Raw genomic sequence first — 7410 nt, forward strand, 5'->3', positions numbered from 1 at the left:
TACTAATAGCGAATCTTTAAGTTGAACTGCTTCAAGAACCTCACTGCTGAGAAATGTAATGCAGCTTTTTAGCTGCGAAACTATTTTATTGATAAATTCGCGGGGAAGCCGCAGCTCTGACAACAAGTTTCTGTCCGCGTCTCCGTGTGTGTGCGCGAGTGCGTGTCTGTCTGTACTGTGTGTACGTCTGTGAGAGAGAACGGGAGAAAGAAAGCGGGATTTCTGTACATAAAAAAGGTTGAAGACATGGAAATAGTTTGTCATTTTTACCCTATTGTTTGTTATATTTATTTGCTCAATGTCTTCTGGGATTTTAGTTCTTTTACTGTTGTAGATATCCCATAGTATAACAAAAATATTATATATCTCTTCATTGTGTTTGGGCCCCCCTGGACGAGCAAGCATAGGCACGTGCCTAGAATGCCTATGCGTAAATCCGGCCCTGCTCCTGAATGAATCAGCCATTTGAATGAATCAAATGACTGAATAAATGATTCGATGACTTAATCATTAAGACATTTACCACCACCTACTGGCAGTTTTAGCTTATTATTTAGAGTATCATTTCATTAAAGAAATAATTTAATATTTCCATAGTAATAATAATTAAATTAATAAAATTAATAAAGGTATAGTTCACCCACCCAAAAATGACTATATATACTGTATATATACAGTATTTGTTGTTACAAATAATGTTAATTATAATAAAACAAAAGCAAACACACACACACAAAATTGATGTAACACATCTGGCACTTCAGTACACACCTGCTCAACATGACTGCTTTCAAAAATCTGTCACACCCTATCACTTGCACAGGCATGTCTTCCATTTCTTGTTGGTTTTCTTATAGTCGCATCTTGTAGAGTTCTGACTATTAATAAAAAATATTACACAACAAAAATTTGTTCTTTGATTGTAAATATTGTCAATTTGCTTATCTGCATAGCAAAACCTTGCTACTAAAACCACTGTAGGAGAGTAGCACTGCATAACAGTGGAATGCAAATGTGAGATTCTTCTGGAGTGTTGTATGCGAATGTGATACTTTTATCTGAATCGCACCTTATATCTCTGTCAGGTGTCTGCTATTGTGTTACAATGGCCTCAAATCCTTTAAAAGACATTTATTTGTACATATTGTTTGTATATAATTTTTAATCAAATATTTATAGTTTAGTTTGTCATTATAAACTTACTGTATGCATGTGTGAAGAAGTGAGAATTTGCAATACCATATGATTGTGATTCTGGCTTTGATTTCCATGCTTGCATGTCAACCTCACATTTTTCCTCTCTCCCACTCAAAATATTTCTGCTTTACACCCTAACAGCACACTTGCACAGACATGTTTTTCATGTCTTGGCTGTCCTCTGAGCATTACAACAGTGTCAAAAGAAACAGGTAAAGTTAGCTTGATGATTATAAATCTGGCAAAACAGTTAAGGAGGTGCCCCTCCACCCCTTTGCAAGTTGCCACAAAGTTTGTATGTCAACAGTACTTTATTGGAAACATTAAATATTACTACATGTAATGCTTACTAATATTGTTTTTTAATACAAATGATTTTCATATATTTTACACTAATTCCTAATCACACTAACAAGACAACTGTCTTCAGGATATAAAAAAACAATTGCAAATATAGGCTTATGTAATTCAAGAATAATCTACTGTTAAACACAATACTTGGTTTAAAAACATTCAGGCTTTCTTTTATACTAAATCAGTGTGTTTGAGAGGCATATTTTGAATGTATTATTGTTTATAACATTACTATTTCTATATTTTACACACACATACAAAGAATGCAGCTTACATAAGCATTCACTGTTAATTATACCGTATCTGTTAAGTTTGATCTGTATTTGACCTGAAGTTACCTTATGACTTTTTGGCAAGGTACCGAATATTGTCTTTGATCAGGACTCAACCTCAGTTTTTCAAAATTCAGCAGAGGGATGGGATTCTGTTTGTAAGAGCACAGTAAACCCAACAGATGTCTGTGATTTTTTTTTAAGATGTTGGATATGTAAGGGATAATGACAGTCACATGAAATATTGATTTAAATTGAAATAATTTTATGGGATAAGTCCTGATTAATATGCTTGTGTTAAAGTTGTGACAATGACTATGTGATTGTATCTTTATTTTCTTGCAATAACTTTATCCCACTCATTCCACGGCTACATATCAAATAAATAAATACATGGAAATTGACCAAGAAATTGGCAGCGATTCCCTGGACAAGGGTCATTATTTAGAAAAAGTATTGCTGAATCACAATTAATTAGTTTGTCTGAATAAAGCCACCAATGTATTTCTGCCAGTTTGCTTGGGAACAATACGCAAGTTACTCAAAGCTTTTTCTTCTATAAGACACCACTTAGTCAGTTAGATATGTTTCAAACAGTGGGGTGACTGTTCCATCTTTCCATTCAACAAGGATCTCACCTCGCTGGATGGAGGGGGATTGAGCAGTTTTCATAGGGTGTCGGGTTAGAGGAGCTCTCTCACTAGGCACCGGGGACCCCGGCAGACTGGCCTCTCCTGTCAGAGTGTAGGATTTAAGCACCACCACAGTCTTCTTCCTCCTGTGCATGAAGACGAAAAATAGATCAGCAACTCATAAAGGGGGGAAACCATGTTGCTGACTCATTCCTTGTTATGAAACCAATCTCAATGCCTGTTCACAGATCAGTTTTACTTCAAGGAATTACATCTGTATTTAGATGCATGAAATTGAATGCTGGCATTGAGAATAAAAAGGTCCTTAAGGTTTATTTACCAAAAATGAGAAACATCTCACCTGTTCTGGTAGATGTTAAGAGTGAGGATCACAAGCCCAAGTAACAGGGCCAAGCTGCTTAGAAGCAACATTGTCATTTTCCAGCCTGTTCCTGTTATTAAACACATTAGAATGTCACAAACTAACATTCTTATTTTGTGTATCAGTTGCTCATTTTTTTACTTATTTTCTGTCATTACAATTTATGAATGTTTCTTTGTCTCGTCAGTCATCACCAAAGATATGGCACCGTGTTTAGGTTTCCTCTCCTCTGCTGCCCTCATGTGGACATACGGCAGACAAACTATTCCAGGATCAGGGGAATGTAGTGTGTTTTAAATATTTGTTTGTTTATACCATATTTCCGGACTGATTTAACAGATAAAACAAATTTAATTTTTTTGAAAACAAAGATGAGCTCTATTCACACTCGCCATAGTCTGTTGTAAATACATTAACAGAAGGTCCGTCCGGCTCTACGCTACTTTGAGGTTCAGCCGATGCCTCTGAAGTCTGTGTTGCTTCAGTGGACTTTATTTTGGAGGTCTGGCCATTATTCCCAGCTTAAGTAAACAAAATAAAGAGATTATAAAGATACAATCATGCAATATATCATAGAAATTATTAGAAGCAGAATAGACATAGTACACAGGGTTCCCACGCTTTTTGACCAATGAATTTTCAACTTTACAGAGATTGCTGGGAAGGATTTACATGTTGTATGTCAGATACCAATCCTTCTAATTAAGATATTTAAATAATTTATTTAAAAAAAAAAAAGACTTAACATTCTGTTACGTTTCCATGACTTTTCAAAATGTTTTGATATTTCCAAGTTTTCCAGTACTGTGGGAACCCTGGTACAAAATGAATGTGACCAGATGAGAAAGTTAAAAACTTTTTTAAAAAGTTAAAAAGAGTTTTAACTGAAGAAGTAGATGAGATGTCATTAATTAGAATGATGGCATGGCAGAATACAACATGAAACACAGACCCATCATTAACGAAGAACTCCTAATCTAACTCTCTTACAATGCCAATAGCGAATTTGAGTGAGGATTCGGGGTCCAGTCGAAAGTGTCTGCTGAGAATCTTGTAACACATTCTGGTCGTGATGTGTGCTATCTGTCTCCTCGCATACCGTTTGATTAGCCAGCGTCCTCCACTTGCTGCCTTTCCCACGATCTCTGGAAAGGAAGACCTTTGAGGAATCGTGACGTACGCTCAGGTGCAGACCCTTGCCGTGTAATGTCAGGAGACCCTTTTTAGAGCAGCTCCAGGTCTGGCCCTCACGATCCTCCTCCTCAGAGCTGCAAGCTTGCAGCCAAATGCTCTCATGCTCCTGGATCTGAGGTGCAGTTAAACATCCTCCCGTCTGTGGGTTGCTGAGGGAGCGTGTCTCAGGGCTCCAGTGCCACTCTTGCAGAGCCAAATCTGCTCTGCACTCTTGCAGGGTTAACCTGCTGCGGACCTGACCATCATTTACTTGTAAACACTTTCTCAGCTCCTCATTCCTGATCATGAGTCCTGTAACATCTACAAGGGAAAGAAGAGATTACTGCAGCTTATTATAATATACATAATCATAGCCTAGGTAAAAAATCATATTGCAAATATACATCAAAATCCTCACAAATAGTACATCTGCTGCTAACAGCACTACACAAACAACTTTACAGATAGAAGCATAAAAGGCAACAGTCTTGATCAAGTTAGAAGACCATCCTTAAATCTGAACATTGTAGCAAAAACATTACATATTTACGAATTAGTACACACAAAAATACATTAGTGGAGCTGTACGGTCTTAAACTGCGACCTGTACTGTAGAAACACCAGAACTCATAATCCTATCACACCTGTTTAATAACAATCGTAATTTCCTACGAAATAGAACTTCTTCAAATCTTAAATTAGGATAAGACAGGACGTTTCTGTAATACAGCCAAGTTAGCGACTAGTCTGTGTACTGACTAATTTTAAGCAACTTTGTTCTACGAGTTTAAACATTAAAATAAAGATATAGATATATTGTTGTTATTTCATATATTAGATACTGATATTGCATGTTCTTTACCTTGAAAAACAAGTGTTGTGAGAACAAAAGTGCAGAACCCTCTCCAAACGACATCCATCACTGCGTGTATGTGGTGCAATAACAACACTAATCATAAAATGTTTGACTTCCAGATTACAGTTATGATCCGTTCTGATAAAGATAGCGAATAAAGTATTATTTCCCAGCACACATGTTATAGCCCTAAAGCAAGGCAGAGAGTGAAGAGCGACAACGTTGATCCACCCGATAGCGGACACTAGCACAACAGATTTTCACTTGAGAGGAGAATGGAAATTTATGGCGCATGAAGCGCAAAAGTGTTCAACGAGTGAGTGTAGAATACTAATTAACAAGAGACGATAAAAGGCAATTAAGTGTTCTGCTATGTTGGGGGAAAGGCAGTAAAACTATGGAAAACAAAACAACCAACCAACCATTGTGCACATTACATAAGATTATTAATGTAAAAGTCGTTTTTTCCCCAACATAATCAAACATTACGGGGAAAGCAATCTGAACGGTAAACTACAGACAGATGTACAAAGAGGAAGATCATTTTATGTGGCTCAGCAATTTGAATGGCATTCCTTTCAAGCTGAGAAAACAGAGCTTCTGTTCTCGTTGCTATGTTGTTTCTAAGTTGGAGTCGACGGAATCAGGCCGTATTTAAAGAGAATGGGAGCGCGGAGGAAAACACTTACAGCATGTTTCCACCTATTTGTGTTTCTATGGTGCTGAAAGTGTAAAATAATGCTACAAAATGCTACTTTTCTAGACTACCAACTGTGCGTTAAACAGTTTGGATAGTCACTGTAAAATGCCACTTTTGAAATGAAAATAAAAGTAGGCCTATGCTCAACCTGAAGATGATTTGTCTTGTACCACTATTGTTATTTTGCTAACTGAATAGATTTATTATGACTGACAGTGAGTAGAGCATTTCTGCACTGGCACTGATAACTGAAAAGTCTCTTCTGCACATCTAGATCTCAGTATAAGTCCAAGACAACTGCCATACAATAGCAGTCAAATGATATGATACATGAGAATATGACATCAAAGTGAGGATATTTCTCTAGAGTAGAACAGAACTTTAAATGATGCTGCAAGAATTGTGTGACAGGTAGACCTTCTACTAATAACCAGTAATGCCATTTACAGTATACTGTACAACATATCCTGCAAACGATAAGTTTTCTTGATGAACGTTTTCACAGAGTCTGAATAGGTTTATACCAATTCAGGTCTTTGTGCATTACATGGTTAACAAGAGATGGCCTGGACTCCATCCTGCCCTCTGCCTCCCTCCCGCTGATGCCCATCTATTTACATATGGGGCCCATGCTCACTGTACTTTCACAAGCCTACACACATCTTTGACCTCTCTGACAGGCCTCTTGTGTACAGTCATTCATTTGTTCCTTTCCCTTGCTGTCTACAAATGCACACATATACTTTGTTGTAAGCAGTTAACAGTGTGCTTATTGTGTGAGGTTGACAATCCTGCATATTGTTACATGTTAACCTTTCCATTTAGTTTTTTTCATTCATTGATTTGTGTTGCGTGATTGTTTTACTGCTTTTATTTTCTTGCCTTATATATATATATAATTTTTTTTTATTCAAGTAAATTCCAGAAAAGAGGACTAAATAAATTTTGCTCAGGTCTTTCAGATTGAGGAAACTTTGTACCTCCCACAGAATGTGAACAATTAGATTTTTATGTCAAAAGAGATTTTGATATCTGATGTAGGATGGTCACAGGCAGCTTCTTGTTTGAAAATGTGCTGCAAAAATTAAAATGAGCATATCTATTTCTTGAATAACTGGTAAACAAATAATATGATTTTGTTTATTTGAAAACCTGCATCTGCATTAAATCCTACTTGGCTTTAGGTCTTCTGATTATCATAGGCCTAATTTTGCCATTTCAGATGCAGATTCTATGCACTTATCCTAAATCATCACCATATCATATTATCTCCTTTAAACCATAATCAAAATTATTATCTAAATGAAAAATCTTTAGTTTTCACTTTACAATCAAGTGTCCATGTTTACAGGGGACCAATGTCAAAAGCAGCCACTGCACCGATTGAACCCATTCAGTTGCAATTAAAACCTATAAAACCACTCAGGTGGTCAGCCTTCAGTAGGGAGGAGCAGGAATCACATATGGCAAGATGTTAAACCCTCTGGTATTGCATATTAAAGTAAATAATAACCATATAACTTTTGAACTTAGAACTTTTGTTTTGGAGTGGGGTATTTATGATATTTAGACCATATTAACCTCTAAATAATACACATTTAAAATTTGTTTTGGCATAAAATTATAAATATATTAGGGCTGTCAAACGATTAATCGTGATTGATCACATTCAAATGTGTGTGTACTGTGTATATTTATTATGTTTATATAAATACACACACACACATACATGTATATATATATATATTTAAAATATTTATATGTGTGTATATATATATATATAATGTAATGTAATGTTATATATATATATATATATATATATATATATATATATATATAACACA

The 7410-nt window shown here is 35.9% G+C and overlaps 1 pseudogene; it reads right to left on the reverse strand.

The window, feature by feature from the left end:
• Positions 1-2387: 2387 nt before the first annotated feature.
• On the reverse strand, positions 2388-5160 carry LOC107718352 (uncharacterized; annotated as a pseudogene).
• Between the last annotated feature and the right edge of the window lie 2250 nt (positions 5161-7410).

Source organism: Sinocyclocheilus rhinocerous, unplaced genomic scaffold (assembly GCF_001515625.1).
Source record: "Sinocyclocheilus rhinocerous isolate Xijiao unplaced genomic scaffold, SAMN03320098_v1.1 scaffold1565, whole genome shotgun sequence".
Taxonomy (NCBI): Eukaryota; Metazoa; Chordata; class Actinopteri; order Cypriniformes; family Cyprinidae; genus Sinocyclocheilus; species Sinocyclocheilus rhinocerous.